The sequence below is a fragment of the Tachypleus tridentatus genome, chromosome 13, assembly GCF_004210375.1.
Source record: "Tachypleus tridentatus isolate NWPU-2018 chromosome 13, ASM421037v1, whole genome shotgun sequence".
In the NCBI taxonomy this organism is placed as follows: Eukaryota; Metazoa; Arthropoda; class Merostomata; order Xiphosura; family Limulidae; genus Tachypleus; species Tachypleus tridentatus.
The window spans coordinates 13,018,458-13,046,054 of record NC_134837.1 but is presented as its reverse complement, the minus strand read 5'-3'; the positions used below and the strand labels follow the sequence as shown (position 1 = coordinate 13,046,054).

The following is a 27,597-nucleotide window of genomic DNA, read 5'->3' as shown; positions in this document are numbered from 1 at the left end:
CAGTGAGACAGTCTCAGGGGTTCGGCTGAGGTAAAGACACAATGTGTGTGTGTCCGTTCCGTTCACCCCACTCGTATGATTTATGACGTCATTCTCCACTTGGCTGATCACGTCACATCACAGTTAATATCTGTCCTGCAGGGAACTTCGTGCGTTTAGCAGTCGACTTGTGACTGTAGTAATTGTGCGTCATTTGTGATTTTTTTTCCTAATCTTACAATCCCTCCATACTAACTATATCGAGCAAAAACAGAAAGTGGTCGGACGAATACGTACAATATGGATTCACGTGTATAACGGAACATGATGGGAGTCAGCGTCCTCAATGCATGATTTGCAATGACAAGTTGAGCAATTCTAGTCTAGCACTGGCAAAACTAAGAGAACACTTCAAAAAGCTGCATGGAGATGGGAAATACAAGATCACAACGCTTGCTGAATTCAAGGTAAAGAGAGCCAGGTTCGATGAAAAGGTTACTTTGCCTTTTCTCGGCTTTGTACCCATCGACAAACCGATCCTCACAGCATCGTACGAAGTTGCGTACTTGATCGCAAAGCAGGGCACACCACACACCATTGGTGAAGCACTCGTAAAACCAGCTGTGTTGAAGATGGCGAATATTATGCTGGGAAAAGCTGCTGAAAATAAGTTATCCCAAATTCCTCTTTCAAATGACACCATCAGCAGCAGAATAGATGACATGAGCGATGACACCTTGGCTTAAGTAGTTGCAGATCTGATTTCAAGCTCAGCAAAATTCAGCATTAAACTCGAAGAGACCACCGACGTTTCCAATCTAAGCCAGCTTGTTGTATTCGTGCGCTATGTGAAGAACGACGAGATAAAAGAAGATTTTTTATTTTGTAAGCTTCTTGCAACAACAACTAAGGCAGCCGACGTGAAGAAACTTGTGGATGACTTCTTCAGAGACAACGATCTTTGGTTTCTGCAGTTTGTTCGGACGGAGCTCCAGTCATGCGGGGACAAAACTCTGGTTTTGGTGTGCTGGTGAAAGCCGATGCACCACACATAATTGTAACGCACTGTGTTCTGAACAGGGATGCGTTGGCAACAAAAAACCTTGCCTTCAAAACTGGCAGAAGTATTAAAAATTGTAGTGGAATGTGTGAACTTTGTGTGAAATAGTGCCCTGAAGCACCGCATCTTCAAAGAGCTGTGCAATGAAATGAGCTCTGAATTCGAGGTACTTCTGTACCATTCTAACGTTCGGTGGTTATCCCGGGGAAAGATGCTGAATCGTGTTTTTGCCATGTGTGTGGAATTAGCCCTGTTTTTGCGAAAGCACCAACATTGTCATGCAGATTGCTTCAAAAAATCTGAGTTCATTCTCATTTTGGCGTACATGGCCGATATCTTCAATGCTCTCAATCAACAGATGCAGGGCGGTGGAGTCAACATCATCGAAGCGGAAGAAAACCTGAAGGCTTTTAAAGAAAAGCTACCGCTATGGAAACGACGAATAAAGAATGATAACTTTGCAAACTTTCCCCTGCTGGACGATTGTGTAAGTAAGATCGAAGATGTGTCTGAAATCGGAGACATTTCTGTACCCGGGGGAACTGAAGCAAGCAATTGTCATGTACTTAAATGAGCTCGCAAGGTCTCTCGACGGATACTTCCCCACCAGAAAGTCATATCCAGCATGGGTGGGACAGCCGTTCTATCTTAGTGTTGCGTCAACAGATGTCAATGATGAATACCTCGACGAAATCATTGAACTTCAGCAGAACCAGGTTCAACAGCAACTTTTCAGAACAACAACGCTCTCAACGTTTTGGTGTCACCAAATCGTAGCGTACCCTCTTATTGCTAAGAAAGCCCTTGAGATACTCATACCGTTTGTTACAACGTATCTTTGCGAGCAATCCTTTTCGAGGATGGTAAACATAAAAACGAAGAAAAGGAACAGGCTTTGTTGCGAAAATGATATGAGAGTGGCACTTGCCAAGATGAAGCCGCGCATTTCTGAATTTGTCTCTGAAAGGCAACAGCAAAAGTCATATTGATTTGCAGTAAATATTCATTGAGTTATGTTTTTGTGTGAAATTCATGTTTTGTTGGTTTTGTTCTTTGAACACAGTGATATTGTGTGCAACTGATGCATGGTTCGTTTTGTGCACCAATAAAATATCTACTTATGTTTTGAATTGGAAAAAAATGATATTTTATTTTTCCAATTACGAAGAGTTCAGTGAATGCAAGTACGAAACTTCTGGGGTTCAGTACCTCCAACAAGGTTAAGAACCACTGTTCTAGAGTAAGTGTGTCAAAATGGTTTTAGTTTTCTGTGTTTGATGTTCCAAGTTTGTGTTGGAAGTGTTCTGTTAAAAGCCACTCAACAATAACATACCGTTACGTCACATGTTGAATCACAGTGTTATTGATTCCTAACAAGTTAGTGTATAATATTCTGTTTGTTGTACCTGTTCTTTCGTTATTTAAATAGTTAATGTTGAACTTTGACTTCGTCAGCTTTTTCAAATTCAGCGGGAAAAAAGGATACCATAAACAGTAGACAGAGATAAACTGTTGGAAGGACACAACGGTTCACGATATATATAAAACAAGTGGTACATAATGTCCAATCACATTCAGATGTTGACGACAGCTACTTTCAAAGTCGATCTTCATTGGTTGTTGTTCAGATCGAAGTCTGTAATATCATAAAAGGGTAAGGTAAAAAGTCTGTAAAAAGTAAACCACTAAGAAAACTGTACGAAAAACGAGACATGAGTATTGAGTATCTCAAGAAATGAGAATTAGTTAACAAATACTATAATAGGATTTGGGATTAGGAGTTAAAAACAATAGGTAAAGTGTCTATTGTTAAAAACACGTCCATAGGCTATGGGATTAAGGGTTAAAAACAACAGATAAATTGTATATTGGGGAATTTCATCAAACTTCACATGAAAACAAACATGAAAGTCTGGATTGGTTTCTCACTTCTTTGTGACTTACACTGAATAAATCTTACAAAATTATAAAGTCTAAAGTATATCCGAGTAAAACTGTTCGTACAGATTTATAATTATTATTTTTATTTAAAGTTGGATGTTGTTCAGATATATAGGTAAATTAGTGAACCAGGCAAAATAACCGCTAGAGTATTCTTACTATAACTTTTGATAATGTTAATTTTCACAAAATCTCACATGGTATTAGCAAACATTATGAGAATTTTGCACACAAAATATCAGTTTCTTTTATTATTATAATAATTTTTAAAATCAAATATTTACTTGTGAATTTTTTCTTTTGGAATATTCGTTATTCAAGTTGGTTATACAAACTGATTTTTATTTTAAGATTAAAAATAAGTTTCTTTATCTGAAAATTGTCAAATTTTATTTTTATAATCACCGTAACCTCCTAAGTAACTATCAGATGTTTTTATCAGAAAAACTGTATTTTAGCTGTTCCTTTGTCTACCTTAACTCCATGTAGGGGATTCGACTGACTTTGTAACTAATCAAATATTCTAAATTACCCTTATTGTTTCACAGATGATTACATACTGTTCATTAACAAGTCCCGAAATTGTTTTATAGGAACAGCTGTTTAATATACATAAAGTTTGTTCAACAACAACTGCTATTCCAGTTTGGTAACAGCTGTTTAATATGTGTAATTTTTATCCAACAGGAACTGTTGCTTAGAAGTAGTACCGACTGTATGTGTAAAGTTTGTTAAACAAAAACTGATGTTTAGTTTTACTAGCCGTTTACTATGTCTCATATTTATTCAAAAGAACCGATGTTTAACTTGGTAGGTGCTGTTTATCTTCTCAAGATTGTACAACATGAACAAATGGTAAAAACTGTTTAACACATCTCTACACTTTTCAACAACAACTGACAATGTTATAAAACTTTTAATCTCATAACCACCTGTAAACAGGATTAAACATGATGTATTTCTATATCAGATCCTGCTGAACAGTCTGAGATGTTTCTGACTATTCAACAGGAACTGATACAAAAATATGTTATGTTTAATCCTGTTAATGGATAGTTACAGTTATTTAGCATGTCTCAAAATAGTTCAAGAGAAACTAACATAAAAATACTAAATTCTCAATAACAAATAGTTACACACACCATTATTACTTTTACAATGACATACGAAGAGATTCTTTTTCAACTCTCCTTTCATTAAACACAAAAGGTGTTTATGTTACTAGAAAACAATGGTTAGCTACAGAAGTTAAACGTTTATATTTTTTGTGTCCAAAAAATCTTAATATTAACAAATGATGATTTTATGTTTACTAGTGTAATGTTTTTCCAATTATCTATGTTCTGATCACAGGGTGAGCCCTCTTCTTTCATGATAAGAAAAATATTTGTTTGAAGGTACTTTATTTTATTTGCAATGTATGTTTCTTTAAAGTGCTAATTAAAAATGTCCCTTTACAATTTATAAAATAACCATTTTAGAGATCATTACATTATAGATTTCAAGAAACTTACCATTGGAAAACTACCATATTGTTAATATAATGTTATTACATGTGAAACACCAGAAGCATATATCAATATAACCTACCCTAATACACTTCATCTTACTAACCATCTTTTGAGGGATATTACGTCATTCAAAATTGCTTTAGAAGGGCAAGGAGACCAGTCACAAAACAACTTCTTACCAACTCAATAAAGAAAAAACGGTATCAATGGGGTCTGAAATACAAGAACTGGACACAAGAACAATGGAGGAAGGTGTTATTCAGTGAGGAGACTCATTTCTTCATACAGGGTCAAAGAAGTCTGCATGTTCGCAGATCTGCAGGTGAGAAACTTCGAGAATCTCACATCAATCAGTTCGTAAAATATCCCTTAAGAAGATGTTTTGGGGCTTTTTCAGCTACTATGGCGTCGGAGGCTTACGTATCGTAGATGGTATGATGTAAGGACCACAGTACATCGAAGTTTTGCAAAGAAGAGTCGTTCCAGAATTGAAAAAGAGATTTCCAGATGGATCTGGCATTTTTCAGCAAGATCTGGCTCCGTGCCACACATCGAAACTTGAGAAGAATTTTATAACTAAAACGCGAATAAAGGTGCTGGACTGGCCTGGAAACTCTCCAGACTTAAATCCTATTGAAAATCTTTGAGCGATTTGTAAAGAAAGACTTCGGGGAAAAGACTGTACTACGAAAGATAAGCTAATTGAGGCCATAATTGAGGTGTGGTACCGCGATCCAAATATTATTAAAGATTGCAGTCAACTCGTGGACTCGATACCAAAGCGGATTAATGATCTTCTGAAAAATAAAGACGGTTAAATCATGTATTAATTTGTGAGTAATTTTTGGATCCTCAGAAATAAAACGCAAAAAATTGAAAAAAAATCGTGATTTTCCGTCTTGTTTCAATTAATTTGCACAAGGGTGTATCTAATGTACAACAGTAATTTTACAGTTTGTAATACATAATATGTAATTATTTATTGTTACTGTTATGTAAAATGGAACTGTAGATTGGTGAAAAGAATAAAAGCTTTTATAAATGTTGACAACTACTAAAACACATAGAAATTCAGGAATAAATCATTAACACACTGATTTTATTTTACCTATGAATCAGGTAGTTAACGTAATAAAACACCATCTATCGGGCCTAGCATGGCCAAGCGTGTGAAGGCGTGCGACTCGTAATCTGAGGGTCGCCAAACATGCTCGCCCTTTCAGCCGTGGGAGCGTTATAATGTGACGGTCAATCCCACTATTCGTTAGTAAAAAGAGGAGCCCAGGAGTTGGCGGTGGGTGGTGATGACTAACTGCCTTCCTCTAGTCTTACACTGCTAAATTAGGGACGGCTAGCACAGATAGCCCTCAAGTAGCTTTGTGCGAAATTCAAAATACAAATACAAATAACCATCTATTACATAATGAACCTGGTGAAACAACTATAGTACTTTGTTCAAGAAAAGTTTGAGAAAATATACACGTGTGTATACTAAGCATCCAAATACGTAAACTGTACAATTTTCAAAATAAACAGAGGAATAAAAACAGTTTTACAACTAATACATTAAACATAAGATGGTAATAAGGTTTAAGGGAATGAATGATCACCAGTTGATATTCTGCTGACAAGTCATCCACTAACATACTGAACGGATCAGCAAAAAGTTTCATCAACAATTTGCATTGGTCAAAGTCATGAAACCGTGAGTTGAAGGATTAAATCAAGGTATCTAGCTTCCCAACATAAATTTGTGTGTCAATGTCCTGATTCTTCTGTAGCTGTGACTGAAAAGTGGGAAAGTGCACGAAGTTATCTGATGCTGCTTGCTACTGGAACAACTGCAACTTTGTACTGAAAGCTGAGACGTGATTTGCAAGCTGACAGACAAGCTGATTTTTGCCTTGCAACTTCAAATTCAGATCATTCAAGTGTTGTGTCATGTCGACCAGAAAGGTCAAATCAGCTTGCCATGCTGGATCAGTCATGGAAATCACTTCTGTGTCTTTGTTCTTGCTTCTTAGGAATTCTATCACCTCATCAATCAACTCCCAGAATCTTCTGAGCATCTTCCCTCGACTCAGCCAGCGTACTTCACAGTGATACACAAGGTTACCATAGTCTGAATCAATTTCTTCAAGAATACTTCGAAACTGACAGTGATTGAGCCCTCGTGATTTGATTAAATTAATGGTTTTCGTCACTAATGCCATCAGTGCCTGAAAACCAAGTTCTTTACTGCACAAGTTCTGTTGGTGAATAATACAGTGCAACTTCACCAACTGTCTGTCTGCTTTCCTCGATGCTTCATCCACAGTGCCACCAGGCCGCTACTTTCTCCGGTCATGGCTGGTGCTCCATCACTTGTCACACTTACGAGTTTCGTGAAATCCAATAAGAAACACTACTACACAGTCGTACTCTCTCCTCGAATAGAGCAGACACAGTTGTGTGACCCTTCACGGAACCCATGCCGATTAGTTCTTCTGTGATATCAAACGATGACGACACACCAAGAACAAAAACTAGAAGCTGTGCTGTTGAACTGATGTAAGTTGACTCGTCTGCTGCCAAAGAGAAGTAGACAAAGTTGGCTGCTTTATTTGTAAGCTGCCTTGTCACGTCTGCTGAGAGGTGTGAAATTCTTTGTTGAACTGTCATACGATTCAAAGCCACCGTCTGTAGCTTACGAACTGCTTCTGGACACAACTTTTCTGATGCAGTAATCATACATTGCTTGACAAAATCACCATCAGTGAACGGTCGGCCAGATTTCACTATCATCAACGAAATATCATAACTGACCTCACATGCTGCACCTAAATCTGCTGACTACTTTGAGAAAACGTTCTGCTGGTGATTCAGCGACCGCTGCAGAAATTCAATTCGAGCTGTTCGTTCATCACCGACAACGTTATGCAAATATTTATGCTTCGACTCATTATGACGCTTTATATTGGGTACCTTCGCTATTGCTACTGTCGAATGACACAGCAGACAAATCACGTTCTTCTGTTGTTGAACAAAACAATATTGCGCAGTCCAATCATCATGAAACTGCCGGTTTTTGTCAACTTTTCTTTTACGATTAGCTGCCATTTTTGTTACGAAATAATATCAAAATAGGGCTCGTAAGTAAATCTTGAAGAACAATTGGAACACGAGAGATTTCGTAATTACGAAAATATTACGTCATTGTGCCAATGATTAAATGCCTATGCATTAACGAGATTTGCTTATTAAATTTTCTTTATTGCTCGACACAAACATGGAACCATTCAGTATCTAATGTAATGCATATTCTTCTATAGCGCTTAATCTTCGCGCAGGCGCGAACTCTCTATGTTTGACTTTTCCGTTGAAGATCGCGCGCCAATTGGCGACTCGTCGCGGGTCGGACTTTGTGCACCACTGAAATACACCAACTTTGAACATCTTGTGCCTTTTACCACTGTTAATCCTCACTTATCTGTTTTATATGTCTTTATATTCCTTCTCTTTCGTAACGTCATATCGTTACAATAATTGATTGACAAGTATTGCTTCATTTCTAACCAATACAAACTGTGAAAGACAACAAAAAAATGGAAGCACAATATTATTGAATATTTGCGTTCAGTAACTAAGGGAACAAGACATTAAAGTGGGAATCGAACTGTGCAAATAAAAATTAAAATTTTTAGTCGAAAGTTTCTCACCTTATATTTCATGGGTATTTCGACCAGTACAATTTGCAGGTATAAAGTTTTGTATAAATATTTTAAATGTATATTCACATAAGATCATTCTATAAATCTGAATTAAATTATTGAAATGAAAAACAAAAGTCAGACAACAAGTAAGGAACATTCACGTTACTCAACAACCTGTGAGAGGCTTAGTAATTAGGATTAACAAACATGGGGCTGTTTTAGATAGCGTCGTACTGAAAACTTTAGAAAAAGTGAATATTTTATACGAAAACAAGATTCCTTTTATAACAAGTACTACAGGGGAAAAGTGTTCGGATTGTGCTGATACAAACTGTATTTTTTTATTTACTAAATGTGGTACCGTTTACTGAAAAACAATATTTATTTTTAAATTCCATTTCTTAAAGCTATATTCATGAATTACCTGAATAAAGATGGCCCGGCATGGCCAGGTGGGATAAGGCGTTCGACTCGTAATTCGAGGATCGCGGGTTCAAATCCTCGTCACACCAAAGATGCTCGCCCTTTCAGCCGTAGGCCCGTTATAGTGTAATGGTCAATCCCACTATACGTTGGTAAGAGTAGCTTAAGAGTTATCAGTGGGTGGTGATGAATAGCTGCCTTCCCTCTGGTCTTACACTGCTAAGTTAGGGACGGCTAGCGCAGATAAACATTAAGTAGCTTTGCGCGAAATTCAAAAACAAAACAAACAATAAAGATATAATCAAACCTTCAGGCTCGGTCCTAGTGAAAGCCGGGTTCTTGTTACAAGGAGAATACTTTAAATTATGCTCTGTGATAAAGAAAGGAATGTTATATGTGTCGTGTTTAATTTAATAATTATCTGAATATCAAAAGTGAAATATTTTAGTTGTGATTTTAGTAAATTTTTGATAATTTATAACTACAGTAATAACTTAATATACCGTGTTGATGTACCCGCTGCCTTCTCATTAACTTTTGTTCTCAAGTTCTCTCATGTATCTTTGTTTGTTAGTTTTTAGAATTTCGCGCAAAGATACACGAGGGCTATCTGCGCTAGCTGTCCCTAATTTTGCATTGTAAGACTAGAGGGAAGGCAGTTAGACATCACCACCCTCCGCCAACTCTTGGGCTATTATTCTTTTTCCAACGAATAGTGGGATTGACCGTCACATCATAACGTCCCACGACTGAAAGAGCGAACACGTTTGGTGTGACGGGGATTCAAACCCGAGATCCTGGGATTACAAGTCGAATGCCTTAACTACCTGGCCATTCTGGTTCTTTAGTCAGAAGATATCCTGTGTGTATGATACGGGGTTAAAAACTTATCTGGAACTGAACCATACTTGTGAGTTATAAAAAGCCATTACCAATCATCTATTGATCTGTACCTTTTTTTAACCTTTAATTTTTAATATACCTGTTTTTTTATCCTTCCACAACTTGTGAGTATCTTCCAGGTTTAGAGTGCACACACACGTATCAAATTTTAAACTTTAAGTAAAAAATAATTATAAATCTGTACGAACAGTTTTACTCAGATATACTTTAGACTTTATAATTTTGCAAAATTTATTCAGTGTAAGTCACAAAGAAGTGAGAAACCAATCCAGACTTTCATGTTTGTTAACATGTAAACTCTAACGAGTTTATCCAGTAGACAATTTACCTATTGTTTTTAACCCCAATCCCAAAGCGTATGGATGTGTTTCTTAAAAAAAAAAATTATTACTTGACAGACTGAACAACTAATAATGAAGATTGACTTTGAAAGTAGCTGTAGACAACATACGAATGTGATTAGACAAAGAACATTATGTACTACTTGTTTTACATTGTGAACCGTGGTGTCTGTCCACCAGTTTATCATGTCTTTGGTGACCTTTTCAAATCTGCGAACGAAGGAAAAGTTCAACATTAACTATTTACATAACAGTAGAATACGTATGAATAATGTTGACAACAAACAGAATATTCTACACTAACTTGTTATAAATTAATAACACAATCATTCACATATCAACATGTGACGTGTTATTGTTGAGTAGCTCTTAGCAGAACAGTTCCTATAGAAATATGAAACATAGAAAACCAAAACCCATCTAATACACTTACTATAGACTCTAGAGCAGGGGCGATCAACCTGTGTCTTGCGAGCCACATGCGATTTTTGACATATAATATAATATTATAAGTTCTTCACGGTAAGTACTCGAATCAGCATGGATTATAGAGGAATTGTGCTGAAGAATCAGTAATGGTACAAACCAGTGCTGACAATGTTTGTTTTAGTGGGCGTGACTTGCGATCGCGATATTGTGGCGTGTGTGACTGTTTTGCGAGCAGTGAATTTGGCGGAGTGTTAGTGTGATACTGGGCGTTACAGAGTTTGGTTGCGTTGCGGATGTTGGAGCTTATTGTTTCTTTTGACTTTAACTTTTTAGGAGTATCTGTAAAAATGTTTTGAAGGAAGTTGGCATCACCAAATTGTTAAAATCGAAAGTATGAAGATAAAAACAGAACTTTTAAGCCAGAATGTAATGAAGATTTTGCATTTACTGTTAAAGAAGGTAAACTTTTGTGTCTTGTCTGCAATGTGTTACTCAGTCATTACAAAGCCAGTAACTTTAAACGCCACTATGAAACAAATCACAAACACTTTTCGTCTGATTATCCACCTAAATCAGAATACGGAAAAAGAAGTTAACTGTGTTAAAATCATCATTAAATAGCTGGCAGACAATGTTTAGAATGTTCAGTAAGGAAGTTGATACAACGACAGAAGTTAATTTTGTCATATCTTGGAATATTACTCGTACTAAGCGCCCATATTCTGATGGTGAATTTGTTAACAAGAATATAGCTGAAGTTGCTGCAGTGTCACATCCAAATAACACAAAACTTCAGCGACTAATAGCACAACCAGTAGCTTCATGCCACACTATAGAGAGACGTATCTCCCAGATCAGTACTGATGGTGCTGGCAAAATGCAAAATGATTTAAAGAATTCCCTCGCATTCAGCTTAGCCCTTGACGAATCTACAGACATACAAGACAACTCACAACTGGCGGTATTTATTCGTTGTGTTTTCTCTGATGTAACTGTGAAAGAAGAGATGTTGGACTTAGTGGCACTAAAAGAAACAATTCGTGGTGTTGACATTAAAAATGCGCTTGACGAAGCCTTAGCAAATGCTGACATTCCACTGGGTAAACTGGTCAATGTTGCAACAGATGGAACACCTGCAATGGTGGGGAAAATGCAGGATTAATTGCACTTATAAAAAGTGATCCCAGCTTTCCAGAATTTCTCCCTGTTCATTACATTATTCATCGTGAACACCTGGCAGCCAGATACTTCAAGCATGAAGATGTTATGAAATTTGTTCGTGAAATTGTCAGTTTCATATACCCAAATAGGAGGATTCACCGACAATTCTAAGATTTTATTGAAGAACTGGAACTTGAAGATAAACCCAGTGATGTCTCTTTCTTTTGCATTGTGAGGTGGTTATCAACTAGCAATGTCTTGAATAGGTTTGTGGATCTGCTGGAGCCTATTTTTACTTTTCTTGAAGAAAAGAAAAGATTTTATTCTCAACTGGGAAATTATGGATGGATGCAAGATCTAACGTTCCTTACATAATGACATAATGAATCATCTACAAACTCTCAACTTGGCACTACAAGGGAAGAATAATATTGTTTCTAATCTTACTCAGACAATTTTCAACTTTCAGAATAAAATAAGAATTTTTTAAAGAAACATATTGTGAATAAACTTCAGTTACTTCCCAATCCCAAAAGGAGAGTAAATGCATTCCTTGATATTGAAATAAAAAAGCCACAAACTCCATGAATACAAAGATAAATTACAAGGACTGCTTGATAATATCCTACACAGGTGTGAGGACTTGCAGAAGTTGAAGCCCTGCTTTGCCTTTCTTGTACATCCATTCATGGTTGATATTATCAATGATGGTTGTCCAATTTTCGAACTAGTTACAGAGTCATCTGCTATGGAAATTGAACCAATAAAATTACAGGAGGACCTGGGTCAAAAGATGATCCATAAATCCCATTCTGGAAGCAAGTTCCAGAAATACAATATTCTGAACTGAAGGAAACCAGTGTGCGATTTATTTCAGTTTTCACCACAACATACTGCTGTGAATCGTTGTATTCACCACAACATACTGCTGTGAATCATTGTATTCACCACAACATACTGCTGTGAATCGTTGTATTCACCATAACATACTGCTGTGAATCATTGTATTCACCACAACATACTGCTGTGAATCGTTGTATTCACCACAACATACTGCTGTGAATCGTTGTATGCTGTAATGAAGTTTGTGAAGTCGAAACTTCGTTCGATCCTTACAAACCAACACCTGACAGAGTTAATTTGTACAGTTTTGACAACATATCAGCCAGTTGTTGTTTTGAATTAAGCAAAAACTACACAACGGGCTTTCTGTGCTCTGCCAACCACGGGTATCGAAACCCGGGTTTTAGCGTTGTAAGTCCGTGGACATACCGCTGTGCCACTGGGGGGCCGTATCAACCCGAATTTCAACATAAACAAGATGGAAACTCAGAAGACCTCTACGAGCAGTAAATAGCCTGATAATTGTGTGAATGTCTGTGTCAGAAAAATATTATGACAAGACTAAAATTTTGTAAGGTGGTATCTGATTAAAATAACTCTAATTTTATTGGTTTACATATTTTCCTCCATGTTTTGACCACATATTTACTAATACAAATAAATATCATTAAATATATTTGTTTTTACCCCTTTTACTTTTATTTTTGGCTGTCTCATTTAATGTTAATAAAATGCAAATTTTTCTTAGATGCTTCCTTAGTTTACTACCGTATTAAATACGCTCAATATAGTTGAAGCAATAATCAGCCAGGATTTTGAAAACATTTGGTATATATGTGCACTTTGTGGTTATTGAAACTGATACAAATTAACAGTTTAAAAACTACATATATGAATAAATATCATTACATACATGTATTTCTTAATATTTATATGTAATTTATGCATCAATAAAAACGCGTGTGTAATATCTGTTCATGTTCTCAAACATCTGAAGTTTATCCCATGTGGCTCTTTCATTAAGCAAGTTTGGCCGCCCCTGCTCTGGAGTATCACACACAATCTTACAATTTGTTTTTATCACTGCTAGTAAATTGTACATCCTTTCAACTTTAAATCTTTGTTTCTTATTACTATCTATTTGTGTACTTTAATCATAAAACATTTGTGGTCTCTCTATTTTATATTTCATATAATACATATACATAGTATATACATATAAAAGGTTAAAGTCGTATGTACAGAATAAGTCTACAGACGACAAATAAAACTTGTCACATCTAAGATCTACACCGACAAATTGTCATACACGTGATCGCGAGAAACAACCCTTTATTTATAATCTGGGTACAATTTGTTTGCTAGATTTAAAGGAGAAATTTTCGTTTTCATCACTTAACTTTGAATATCTTCTGAGTTTTCCCATTGCTATCCCTCACTTATCAGTTTTATTTTTATGCCATTTTCCTTCTCTTTTGCTTACGTCATTTCATTACAACAATTAATTCAAGAATACTGTTACACTTGAAACCAATACAAACTGTGGAGAAAGACAATAAAGTTTAACCACAATATTACTGAAAGTTGCGTATAGTAACTATGGAGACCAGACATTAAAATAAAAGCCGAACTTTGAGAAGAAAGAAGAAAATTTTATAGCAAAAATTACCCATCTTACATTCCACGGGTATTTCGACCAGTACAATTTGCAGGTATAAAGTTTTGTATAAATATTTTAATTGTATATTCACATAAGATCATTCTATAAATCTGAATTAAATTCTTGAAATAAGAAACAAAAGTCAGACAACTACTAACATTCACTTTACTTTGCAACCTGCGAGTTTGTTTGTTTGTTTGTTTTGGGAATTTCGCACAAAGCTACTCGAGGGCTATCTGTGCTAGCCGTCCCTAATTTAGCAGTGTAAGACTAGAGGGAAGGCAGCTAGTCATCACCACCCACCGCCAACTCTTGGGCTACTCTTTTACCAACGAATAGTGGGATTGACCGTCACATTATACACCCCCACGGCTGGGAGGGCGAGCATGTTTAGCGCGACGCGGGCGCGAACTCGCGACCCTGCAACCTGCGAGAGGATTAGAAAATGCTGAGCTGTTTTAGATAGCGTCATACTGAAAGTTTTAAAAAAGGAACCATTTTCTAAGACAAAAAAAATATTATTTTTACAGTAATTAATGCAGTGGAAAACTGTTCTGATTGTGCTAAGCAAATTTTATGTTTGATCTATTAAGTGTGGTACCCTTTATTTAAAATTTAACATTTTTAACTCCTTTCCATAAAACTATTTATAAATTACATCAAATAAGACATAGTCAAACCTTCAGATTTACTCCTAGTGAAAGTCGGGTTCTTGTTAGGACAGTACGACTCGTACTTTAAAATTCTGTTCTTTGATAAACAAAGGCTTGTCGTACGTATCGTAGTTATTTTCATAATTGTCTGGATTTAGAATACGAAAGTGAGAATTTTTTATAATTTTTTTTTCTGTGGTGCCATTTAATAGATAGTGACACAATGTATTTATTATTTCGGTCACATACATACAAATATGCACGCCATGTCCTTTAGATAATAATAATATTACCAAAATATAAAGTAATTAATTCTTTATATTGGATTTACTAAAATAATTTTTTAATATAATATAATATAATATAATGCTGCACTTATTAATATATAGCCTATACTATGTTGTTGTATTATTAATTAACTGTGCTTTCAGTTCGTGATTTTAGTAAATTTAGGATAATTATATCTATATAACCCACAATAGCAAATTAATATACTGTGATGGTTTACCCGGTGTCGTCTCATCATCAGTCAAATGTCTACGGCATTCTTCTTTCTAAGTTCTATCAGGTATCTTTGGAATGTTTCCTCACGTTGGATGATAATGAATTAAGAGGCATTGATAAGGATTTTAAATGTGGTAGCGTTGTCAAGAATAACCACCATTTTGATCAAGTAGTTATTATAGTTAAGAATAACAATGTTATTGTCGAACGATATAACATAAATATTTTTATTTAATGATAGTTCTTTTAAAATATTTCTTCAGGGCTTAAACAATAAGGACGAACATTAGAGATAAAATCATAAGAAGTAGAAAAGGCAGATTTCTTTACTTTCGTCGAAAAAGAGTTACTTTATCTTTCACAAGAAGATCCTTTAGGTATCTGTATTGTGATTTAAAAGTGTAAACTAAATTAGGTACATAGAGTTTACATGGTGGAAGAGAGAACTGAAGATCTTTAGCTAGGACTGATTTACACTGATTCACTACTTCATTGATACATCTGAACACCATACATTCCTGGTTGACTACTTGACTTGTTCATCTGTACAAGGTTATCAGTAAGCAGAAGTGTCACCAGAGTAATAATACTATAACATGAGTTTTCAACAACAGCAAGTCTCATCAGAACACTACAAACATGAGTTTTCAGCAACGAGAAGTTTTAACAGCATACTAAAACAGTGATAAAACGTCAGTGAAATTGAAGACCAATAGTGTTGAAAGAGTCAGTGAAACTGAATACCAACAGTATTGAAACAGTCAGTAAAAGTTAAGACCAACAGTGTGAAAACAGTCTTTAAACTGAAGAACAATAGAAAGAGAGATTGAAATTGAAGACCAATAGTGTTGACACAGCCAGTGAAAGTGAAGCCCAATATTGTTGAAAGTGAAGACACCAATGGTGTGAAAACAGACAGTGGAAATGAAGAACAATACTGTTGAAAGAGAAGTGAAAGTGAAGACAAACAGTATGAAAACATTCAGTGAAAGTGAAGGTCAACACTGCTGAAACAGACCGTGAAACTGATGACGTACTCTATTGAAACAGTCATTGAAAGTGATGACCAGTTGTGTTAAAAGAGAGTAGAAGTGAAGACACACACTGTTGAAACAGACAGTCAAATTAAAGATCAACGCCTTTCAAACAGAAAATGAAACTGAAAACCAACACCATTGAAACAGTCATTGAAATTGAATACCAGTGGTGTTAAAATAAAGAGTGAAAGTCAAGATCAACATTCTTGAAACAGACTGAAAATGAAGAGTACACTGTTGAAACACAGTGAAATTGGAGACCATTAGTCTTGAAACAGGCAGCGAAACAGAAGAACAAGTGTTGAAACAGACAGTGAAATTGAAGACCAACAGTGCTGAAATAGCCATTGAAAGTGAAGGCCAACAGTGTGAAAACAGTCAGTAGAATTGAACAAGAATAGTGGTGAAATGGAATTGAACGTGAATACCAACAGTGTGAAAACAGTCAGTATAATTGAACAGGAATAGTGGTGAAATGGAATTGAACGTGAATACCAGCAGTGTGAAAACAGACAGTGAAACTGAACACCAACAGTGTTGAAACAGAAGAGAAAGTGAAGACTATCAGTGTTGAGACAGACAGTGAAATTCAATACCAACAGTTTTTAGACAGTCAGTACACCAGCACTATTGAAACAGACAGTAAACTTGAAGACCAACAGTGCTGAAACAGCCAGTGAAAGTGAAGACCAACAGTGTGAAAACAGTCAGTAGAAGTCAAGACCAGTAGTGCTGAAATGGAAGTGAAAGTGAAGACCAACAGTGTAGGAACAGTGAAAGTGAAGACCAATAGTGTTAAAACAGTCTGAAATTGAGTATCAATTGTTGAACATAGAGTGAAACTGAAGACCAAGAATGTTAAAACAGACAGTAAAGTTGAAGACCAACAGTGTTGGAACAGTCAGTCAAAGTGAAGACCTATAGTGCTGAAACAGACAGTGAACTTTGATACCAACAGTGTTGAAACAGACGGTGAAACTGAAAATTAACAGTGTTGGTTAAGACAGTGAAAGTGAAGACGAACAGTGTGAAAACAGTCGGTTTAATTCAAGACCTATTGCGTTGAAACAGAAGCTAAAGTAAAGAAAAAAGTGTGAAAACTGACAGTGAAACTGAACACCAAGTGTTAAAACACATTGAAATTGAAGATCAATAGTGTCAAAACAGACAGCAAACTTGATGACCAACAGTGTTGATATATCCAATGAAAGTGAAGACCAACAGTGTGAAAAAGAGTCAGTGGAAGTCAACACCAATGGTGTTGAAATGGAAGTGAAAGTGGAGACCAAGACTGTGAAAACAGACAGTGAAACTTAAAGCCAATAGTGTTAAAACAGACAGTGAAATTGAAGACCAACAGTGTTGGAACAGTTAGTGAAAGTGAAGACCAACAGTGTTGAAATAGACTGTGAACTTGATGACCAACAGAGTTGAAACAGCCAATGAAAGTAAAGACAAAAAGTGTGAAAACTGACAGTAAAACTGAACACCAAGTGTTAAAACACATTGAAATTGAAGACCAATAGTGTAGGAACAGACAGCAAACTTGATGACCAACAGTGTGAAAAACAGTCAGTGGAAGTCAACACCAATGGTGTTGAAATGGAAGCGAAAGAGAAGACAAAAAGTGTGAAAACTTTCAGTGAAACTGAACACCAAGTGTTAAAACACATTGAAATTGAAGACCAATAGTGTCGAAACAGACAGCAAACTTGATGACCAACAGAGTTGAAACAGCTAATGAAAGTGAAGACGCACAGTGTGAAAATAGTCAGTGAAACTGAACACCAATGGTGTTGAAACAGACAGTAGAATTGAATAACTAACAGTGTGAAAAGAGTTAAAATGAAAGTTGGCACTGAGAAAACAGACATTGAAACTGAAGACCAGTAGCGTTAAATATATAATGAACGTGAAGATCAACACTGTTGAAATGCAGTGAAATTGAACACCAACACTGTTCAAACAGTTAGTGAAATCGAAGACCAATAGTGTTCATACAGTATGTGAAATTGAAGACCTACACTGTTGAAACAGTCAATGAAAGTGAAGACAAGCAGGGTAAAAAGACTCAGTAAAACTGAAGACCAATAATGTTGATATAGAAGTAAAAGTGTAGACCAACAGTGTGGAAACAGAGAGTGAAATTGAAGACCAACAGTGTTGGAACAGTTAGTGAAAGTGAAGACCAACAGTGTTGAAATAGACTGTGAACTTGATGACCAACAGAGTTGAAACAGCCAATGAAAGTAAAGACAAAAAGTGTGAAAACTGACAGTAAAACTGAACACCAAGTGTTAAAACACATTGAAATTGAAGACCAATAGTGTAGGAACAGACAGCAAACTTGATGACCAACAGTGTGAAAAACAGTCAGTGGAAGTCAACACCAATGGTGTTGAAATGGAAGCGAAAGAGAAGACAAAAAGTGTGAAAACAATCAGTGAAACTGAACACCAAGTGTTAAAACACATTGAAATTGAAGACCAATAGTGTCGAAACAGACAGCAAACTTGATGACCAACAGAGTTGAAACAGCCAATGAAAGTGAAGATGCACAGTGTGAAAATAGTCAGTGAAACTGAACACCAATGGTGTTGAAACAGACAGTAGAATTGAATAACTAACAGTGTGAAAAGAGTTAAAATGAAAGTTGGCACTGAGGAAACAGACATTGAAACTGAAGACCAGTAGCGTTAAATATATAATGAACGTGAAGATCAACACTGTTGAAATGCAGTGAAATTGAACACCAACACTGTTCAAACAGTTAGTGAAATCGAAGACCAATAGTGTTCATACAGTATGTGAAATTGAAGACCTACACTGTTGAAACAGTCAATGAAAGTGAAGACAAGCAGGGTAAAAAGACTCAGTAAAACTGAAGACCAATAATGTTGATATAGAAGTAAAAGTGTAGACCAACAGTGTGGAAACAGAGAGTGAAATTGAATTCCAACAGTTTTGAAACAGCCAGTGAAATAAAGACCTCCACTGTTGAATTAGTCAGTGAAAGTTAATATTAACACCATTGAAAGAGAGAGTGAAATTGAAGACTGACAGTAATGAAACAGCTTTAAATATCAAAACCAGTAGTGTTAAAATATAGAATGAAAGTGAAGACCAACACTGTTCAAAGAGTCAGTGAAACCGAAGACCAACAGTGTTTGAACAGACAGTGAAACTGATAACCAACACTGTTGGAACAGACAGTGAAAGTGAAGACCAACAGTGTTGAAGCAGACAGTGAAATTCAAGACCGACAGTGTTTAGACAGTCAGTGAAACTGATAACCAACACTGTTGGAACAGACAGTGAAAGTGAAGACCAACAGTGTTGAAGCAGACAGTGAAATTCAAGACCGACAGTGTTTAGACAGTCAGTGAAACTGAAGACCAACAGGGTACATAGAGACAGTAAAACTGTAGACTAGCACTACTGAAACAGGCAGTAAACCTGAAGACAAACAGTGTTGAAACAGCCATTGAAACTGCAGATCAATTGTGTTAAAACAGATAGTGAAGTTGAAGACCAATAGTGTCAAAATTGAGAGTGAAAGTGAAGACCAATACTCTTGACACAGAGTGAAATTTAAGATTATTACTGTTAAAACAGTCAGCGAAATTGAATACCAACAGTGTTGAAACAAAGAGTGGAAATGAAGACTAGTAGTGTTGAAACAGACAGTGAAGGGTGTGACCAACAGTGTGAAAACAGTGAAACTGAAGACCAATAGTGTTAAAAGTCACTAAAATTGAAGACTAATAGAGTGAAAGCAGTCAGTTAAAATGAAGGCCAGAACTCAGGAAACAATCAATGAATATGAAGACCAACACCAGTGAAGAAGACAGTGAAATTGAAACCTACACTGAAATATTAAATGAAAATGATGACCAACAGTGTTGAAACTGACAGTGAAATTAAAGATGTACACTGTTGAATTAGTCAGTGAAAGTTAATATTAACACCATTGAATGAGACAGCGAAATTGAAGACTGACAGTAATGAAACAGCTTTAAATATTAAAACCAGTAGTGTTAAAATATAGAATGAAAGTGAAGACCAACACTGTTCAAAGAGTCAGTGAAACCGAAGACCAACAGTGTTTGAACAGACAGTGAAACTGATAACCAACAGTGTTGAAGCAGACAGTGAAATTCAAGACCAACAGTGTTTAGACAGTCAGTGAAACTGAAGACCAACAGGGTACATAGGGACAGTAAAACTGTAGACCAGCACTACTGAAACAGATAGTAAACCTGAAGACAAACAGTGTTGAAATAGCCATTGAAACTGCAGATCAATTGTGTTAAAACAGATAGTGAAGTTGAAGACCAATTGAACAGTGTTGTTCAATTTTCAAATTGAACACCAATAGTGTCAAAATTGAAAGTGAAAGTGAAGACCAATACTCTTGACACAGAGTGAAATTTAAGATTATTACTGTTAAAACAGTCAGCAAAATTGAATACCAACAGTGTTGAAACAAAGAGTGGAAATGAAGACTAGTAGTGTTGTAACAGACAGTGAAGGGTGTGACCAACAGTGTGAAAATAGTGAAACTGAAGAACAATAGTGTTAAAATTCACTAAAATTGAAGACTAATAGAGTGAAAACAGTCAGTTAAACTGAAGGCCAGAACTCAGGAAACAGTCAATGAATGTGAAGACCAACACCAGTGAAGAAGACAGTGAAATTGAAACCTACACTGTTGAAATATTAAATGAAAGTGATGACCAACAGTGTTGAAACTGACAGTAAAATTAAAGATGTGCACCGTTGAATTAGTCAGTAAAAGTGAAGATTAACACCATTGAAACAGACAGTGAAATTGAAGATCTACACTGTTGAGATAATAAGTGAATGGAATACCAACCCTGCTGAAACAGACCGTGAAATTGAAGACTGACACTAATGGGACAGTCATTGAAACTAAAGACCAGAAGAGTTAATTATATAGTGAAAGTTAAGGCCAACACTGTTGAAACAAAGTGAAATTGAACACCAACACTGTTCAAGCAGTACAGACTGTGAAATTGATGACATACTCTATTGAGACAGACTTTGAAAGTGATGACCAGTTGTGTTAAAAGAGAGTAAAAGTGAAGACATGCAATGTTGAAACAGACAGTCAAATTAAATTCGTTGAAAGTGAAGACCAACACTGTTGACACAGACTGAAAATTAAGACTACACTGTTGAAAAAGAGAGTTAAATTGATGACCAACAATGTTGAAACAGACAGTCAAATTAAATTCGTTGAAAGTGAAGACCAACACTGTTGACACAGACTGAAAATTAAGACTACACTGTTGAAACAGAGAGTTAAAATGATGACCAACAATGTTGAAATGGCCAGTGAAAGTGAAGACCAACAGTGTGAAAACAGTGAGTGAAACTGAGGACCAGTAGTGATGAAAGAGAAATGAAAGAGAAGACCCACAATGTGAACAGACAATGATACTAAAGACCGTCAGTGTTGAAACAATCAGTGAAAGTGAAGATCAACATTGTTGAAACAGTAATTGAAACTGCAGACCAATAGTTTTATAACAGTCAGTGAAATTTAATACCAGTAGTGTTGAAATACAGCATGAAACTCATGACCAATTAAGTTGAAACAGAGAGTGAAACTGAAGACCAACAGTGTTGAAATAGCCACTGAAAGTGAAGACCAACAGTGTGAAAGCAGTCAGTGGAAGTCAACACCAATAGTGTTGAAATGGAAGTGAAAGTTGAGACCAAGACTGTGAAAACAGACAGTGAAACTTAAAGCCAATAGTGTTGAAACAGACAGTGAAATTGAAGACCAACAGTGGTGGAACAGTTAGTGAAAGTGAAGACCAACAGTGTTGAAACAGCCAATGAAAGTGAAGACGCACAGTGAAAATAGTCAGTGAAACTGAACACCAATGGTGTTGAAACAGACAGTAGAATTGAATAACTAACAGTGTGAAAAAGAGTTAAAATGAAAGTTAGCACTGAGGAAACAGACATTGAAACTGAAGACCAGTAGCATTAAATATATAATGAACGTGAAGATCAACACTGTTGAAATGCAGTGAAATTGAACACCAACACTGTTCAAAGAGTCAGTGAAACCGAAGACCAACAGTGTTTGAACAGACAGTGAAACTGATAACCAACAGTGTTGAGGCAGACAGTAAAATTCAAGACCAACAGTGTTTAGACAGTCAGTGAAACTGAAGACCAACAGGGTACATAGGGACAGTAAAACTGTAGACCAGCACTACTGAAACAGATAGTAAACCTGAAGACAAACAGTGTTGAAATAGCCATTGAAACTGCAGACCAATTGTGTTAAAACAGATAGTGAAGTTGAAGACCAATTGAACAGTGTTGTTCAATTTTCAAATTGAACACCAATAGTGTCAAAATTGAAAGTGAAAGTGAAGACCAATACTCTTGACACAGAGTGAAATTTAAGATTATTACTGTTAAAACAGTCAGCGAAATTGAATACCAACAATGTTGAAACAGACAGTGAAGGGTGTGACCAACAGTGTGAAAATAGTGAAACTGAAGAACAATCGTGTTAAAATTCACTAAAATTGAAGACTAATAGAGTGAAAACAGTCAGTTAAAATGAAGGCCAGAACTCAGGAAACAGTCAATGAATGTGAAGACCAACACCAGTGAAGAAGACAGTGAAATTGAAACCTACACTGTTGAAATATTAAATGAAAGTGATGACCAACAGTGTTGAAACTGACAGTGAAATTAAAGATGTGCACCGTTGAATTAGGCAGTGAAAGTGAAGATTAACATTGTGAAAATATACAGTGAAAGTGAAGACGAACAGTGTGAAAACTGACAGTGAAACTGAACACCAAGTGTTAAAACACATTTAACAGTGTTAAGACCAACAGTGTGAAAAATAGTCAGTGGAAGTCAACACCAATGGTGTTGAAATGGAAGTGAAAGTGGAGACCAAGGCTGTGAAAACAGACAGTGAAACTTAAAACCAATAGTGTTGAAACAGACAGTGAAATTGAAGACCAACAGTGTTGGAACAAACAGTAAACCTGATGACCAACAGAGTTGAAACAGCCAATGAAAGTGAAGACGAACAGTGTGAAAATAGTCAGTGAAACTGAACACCAATGGTGTTGAAGCAGACAGTAGAATTGAATAACTAACAGTGTGAAAAGAGTTAAAATGAAAGTTAGTACTGAGGAAACAGTCTTTGAAACTGAAGACCAGTAGTGTTAAATATATAGTGGAAGTGAAGACCAACACTATTGAAATGCAGTGAAATTGAACACTAACACTGTTCAAATAGTCAGTGAAACTGAAGACCAATAGTGTTGATACAGACCGTGAAATTGATGACATACTCTATTGAGACAGTCATTGAAAGTGAAGACCAGTTGTGTTAAAAGAGAGTAAAAGTGAAGACATGCAATGTTGAAACACAGTTAAATTAAATTCTTTGAAAGTGAAGACCAACACTGTTGACACAGACTGAAAATTAAGACTACACTGTTGAAACAGAGAGTGAAATTGATGACCAACAATGTTGAAATGGTCAGTGAAAGTGAAGACCAACAGTGTGAAAACAGTGAGTGAAACTGAGGACCAGTAGTGTTGAAAGAGAAATGAAAGAGAAGACCCACAATGTGAACAGACAATGATACTAAAGACCGTCAGTGTTGAAACAATCAGTGAAAGTGAAGATCAACATTGTTGAAACAGTAATTGAAACTGCAGACCAATAGTTTTATAACAGTCAGTGAAATTTAATACCAGTAGTGTTGAAATACAGCATGAAACTCATGACCAATTGAGTTGAAACAGAGAGTGAATTTGAAGACAAGCAGTGATGAAACAGTACGTGAAAGTGAAAGCCAATAGTGTTGAAACACACAGTAAACTTGAAGATCAACAGTGTTGAAATAGTCAGTGAAAGTGTAGACGAACAGTGTGCAAACAGTCAGTGGAAGTAAACAGGAATAGTGTGGAAATAGAATTGAATGTGAGTGCTATCAGTGTGAAAATAGTGAAATTGAACACCAATAGTGTTGGAAGAGTCGGTGAGAGTGAAGACCAATATTATTTAAACAGACTGTAAAAGTGAAGACGAACAATGTGAAAACAGTCAGTGAAACTAAACAAGAATAGCATTTAAGCAGACAGTGAGATTGAAGACAACAGTGATGAAACACTCAGTTAAAGTGAAGACCACAGTGATGAAACAGTCGTTGAAATTGAATACCAACAGTGTTGGAACAGTTAGTGAAAGTGAAGACCAACAGTGTTAAAACAGTCATTGAAATTGAATACCAACAGTGTTGGAACAGTCAGTGAAAGTGAAGGCCAACTGTGTCGAAACAGTCAGTGAAATTGAATGTCAGTAGTGTCAAAACAGAGATTGAAAGTGAAGACCAACACTGTTGAAACAGAAAGAGAAATTTAAGACTATTAGTGCTAAAACAGGAATATTGAATACCAAAAGTGTTGAAACAGTCAGTAAAAGGGAAGACCAACAGTGTGAAAACAGTGGAACAGAAGATTAATGTTATATTTTAGTTTCACCAAAATAATCCCAATTCCGAACACGATTAACATATTCTATTCTTAGTTGCTATTTGTAAGTTACCTGTTAAAATTATGTCATGTCTGGTTTATTTAAGAATGAAAAACAGTTTGTTTCTGCCTTTCTCTGCTACAGATTTTGTAATATTGATGTTTAGTTTTACATTTACTGTCCTTAAATTATGAAATTTAAGAAGAATATATCAACTTCCTGTATCAAACTTTAAGTAATGTTCAAATATATATATATATAAAAACAGACTGATATGAAATTATGTGTAATGGTGTTTTGCACTTATAAAGAACCTTTTCTCTCTATCTTTTAATACCATTTCTAAGTGACGTTCATACCAAGTCAAACATACCCTTGTTTACTACGTAAAGAAGTAAAAAATCACTTTTCACAAACCACCTAAGTTGTTAACTTGTCGAAACTGTTAATGTTGTGTGACCTCTAGGAGGTCACGTAGGTAATACTAGTAGGAGCAGATAGTTCCGAGTTATGTCACTAGGAACGTGTTTAAAGGAGTCATATCAGCAAAAAGTCTCTGAAAGACCCAAACCACACTTTTCTCTCACAGTTTGCAGGTGATGTTGCAATCTGTAAAAGTGCTGACAAACCAATAACAACAACGTATCACCATTACTAAACAATATAGAATTTTTACTACAGTAAATGTAGAATTAAAATAAATGTGTACAAAATACAAGTCATATTATTTACAAAATTGATATTACAGTTATATCTAGACATGACTCTTACAGGTAACAATATCAGCAAAATTATTGTGGATTACTTTGACTCAAAATTAAACTGGATATCACACATTAATAAAAAAACCAAAATTTTGACAATAGTGAGTTATCTTAGAAATGTGAATGATAAAAACAAGAAGAATCAACAATAAACACATTAAAAATTTACAGAACAAACATAAGACCAGTTGTAGAATATGTTTGTATAACATGGATAAATGTGTCACAAACAAACTACAGCAAATACATTGTATTTTAATGAATGCATATGCAGTTCCACGATCAACAAACTCAATATTTCTTAATAATTTCTACACAACTATTCAAACATGCCAATTCTATTAAACAGACTCCCAGATAACTTGCTTCAATATTATGAGAAAAATACTAATGCAAATGAACTGATGAGCAAACTAGAGAGTTACATAATACATGATGAACCTAGCCCTAAGTACCTCTCTCCTCTGAACGTCATAAATAAATAAATTTAAAATTCGGAACACTGCTAGGCGAACTGAGTCACAGATACAAATGTAGCTCTATTTTAAAAGTTTTTTAATGTAAAAATAGGATTACGTGTTTATGTGTATATGATTGCTAAGTGTAACTGTATTGTGAACACAGACTAACAGTGCAATCATAAAAAAGAGAAGCTATAAAAATATATGAATTAATATCACCCCATGAAAAGGTTGTGTTAATTAAAACTGCAGACAATGGGCAAAATTTAATATACTGTAAGTAATATAACAAGAAAGTAACAATGCTAATTAATAACTCAGGATTTAGTAGCAGTGCAGATAAAATAACAGTTCCATAGAATGAGGAAGAGGTCTATATTAAATCTGTCTCTCTCTGGTCCAAAACATGGACTGAATCCAGAAGGAAAATTTGATAGGGAATGTATAGTTCTATAAAGTGACACCAGAGCATAGATAGTGTGTCATTTACGTCTTCCTGCAAGAACTGTTTCGTGTCGCCCTATACATAAAATGTCTAAACTCGGCAAATGTATCACTAACTGTAATGTATTAGTGTTGTGTTGTTGTTAAGTATAAAACCATCCTTTTATTGTTTTTATTTCATTATTAATGAAATAATTCACACAATCTTTGTAATCATTAAGATATAATAATTCTAGAAAGCATTTGGTTTAAGTGTGCACGTCAACATGCATCATCATAAGTTGCACATTCCATACAGGAAGTACACTGGTTAAATATGACCTTACTTTATAAAACACATTTTACCTTATTGAGACTCATTACTTTTAAAGGATGCAATAAATCTTGAAGGGCAGGATGTTAAAAAAAGTTACCTTTCTTAGGGAAATATAAATATAGGATATATCACATTACATTCACGTATGTATCCTTTGTACTACTTCAAGCCTTATTTACAGGAAAAGTTAAGTAACAATTAATCTAGTTCTTAAACCAACCTATTAAACAACCACCCATATCACAAGAAAAAAGTTATTGAATTTATTATAACTATAGAGGGTTGAGTATGTTATATTAAAAATATTTTGAATATGCAAATCAGCTGAGACAACAACAGTCAATATAAAATCACATTGGAATAGCATCTATCAGAACTATATTATGAAGTTACTTGGCATATGTATGTACTGTGACAACTCTGATGCTACTGAAAATTGAACATTGTTCAAAAGGGTATACAACAGCCCTTTCTGATCCAAAACATTCATATGCAGACTGAGAATTTAGTATTTTCAAGAAAGAGATAACCCTTGTACCTAATACTAAAGGAATGGATCAACCTGAAGTACCAGAATGAAACATGAAACAAACCCTACTCTAGTGATTGTAAGAAATGGTAAACACATCCAGTAAGATTGGTTAGGTGCTGAAATGACTGGTATGATGTTTAGCTTTGCCACAAGTAGGTGAGAAATATGACTAATCAGGGAACTCATAAAACAGAATATTATACAAAAAAAACAACACATGATGAATAATATAGGAGTACAACTAGAATGTTTCTAACAAGGGGAGGGCTTCACCTTCAATCTACCAATTTCTAAATGATATGGATAACAAATACCATTCACATATATTATAATGTTTACTGAGAAAATTTAAAAAAGTATATTTATCAAAGTTTTAAAGCAGTTCAAATTAAAGA

The 27,597-nt window shown here is 35.4% G+C and overlaps 1 protein-coding gene across 1 annotated transcript in view; it reads right to left on the bottom strand.

Annotated features, from left to right (window-relative positions):
* The window catches only part of LOC143239187 (semaphorin-2A-like), a 478,807-nt gene that overhangs the window by 173,629 nt on the left and 277,581 nt on the right, over positions 1 to 27,597 (bottom strand). The gene's annotated exons all lie outside the window — the stretch shown is intronic.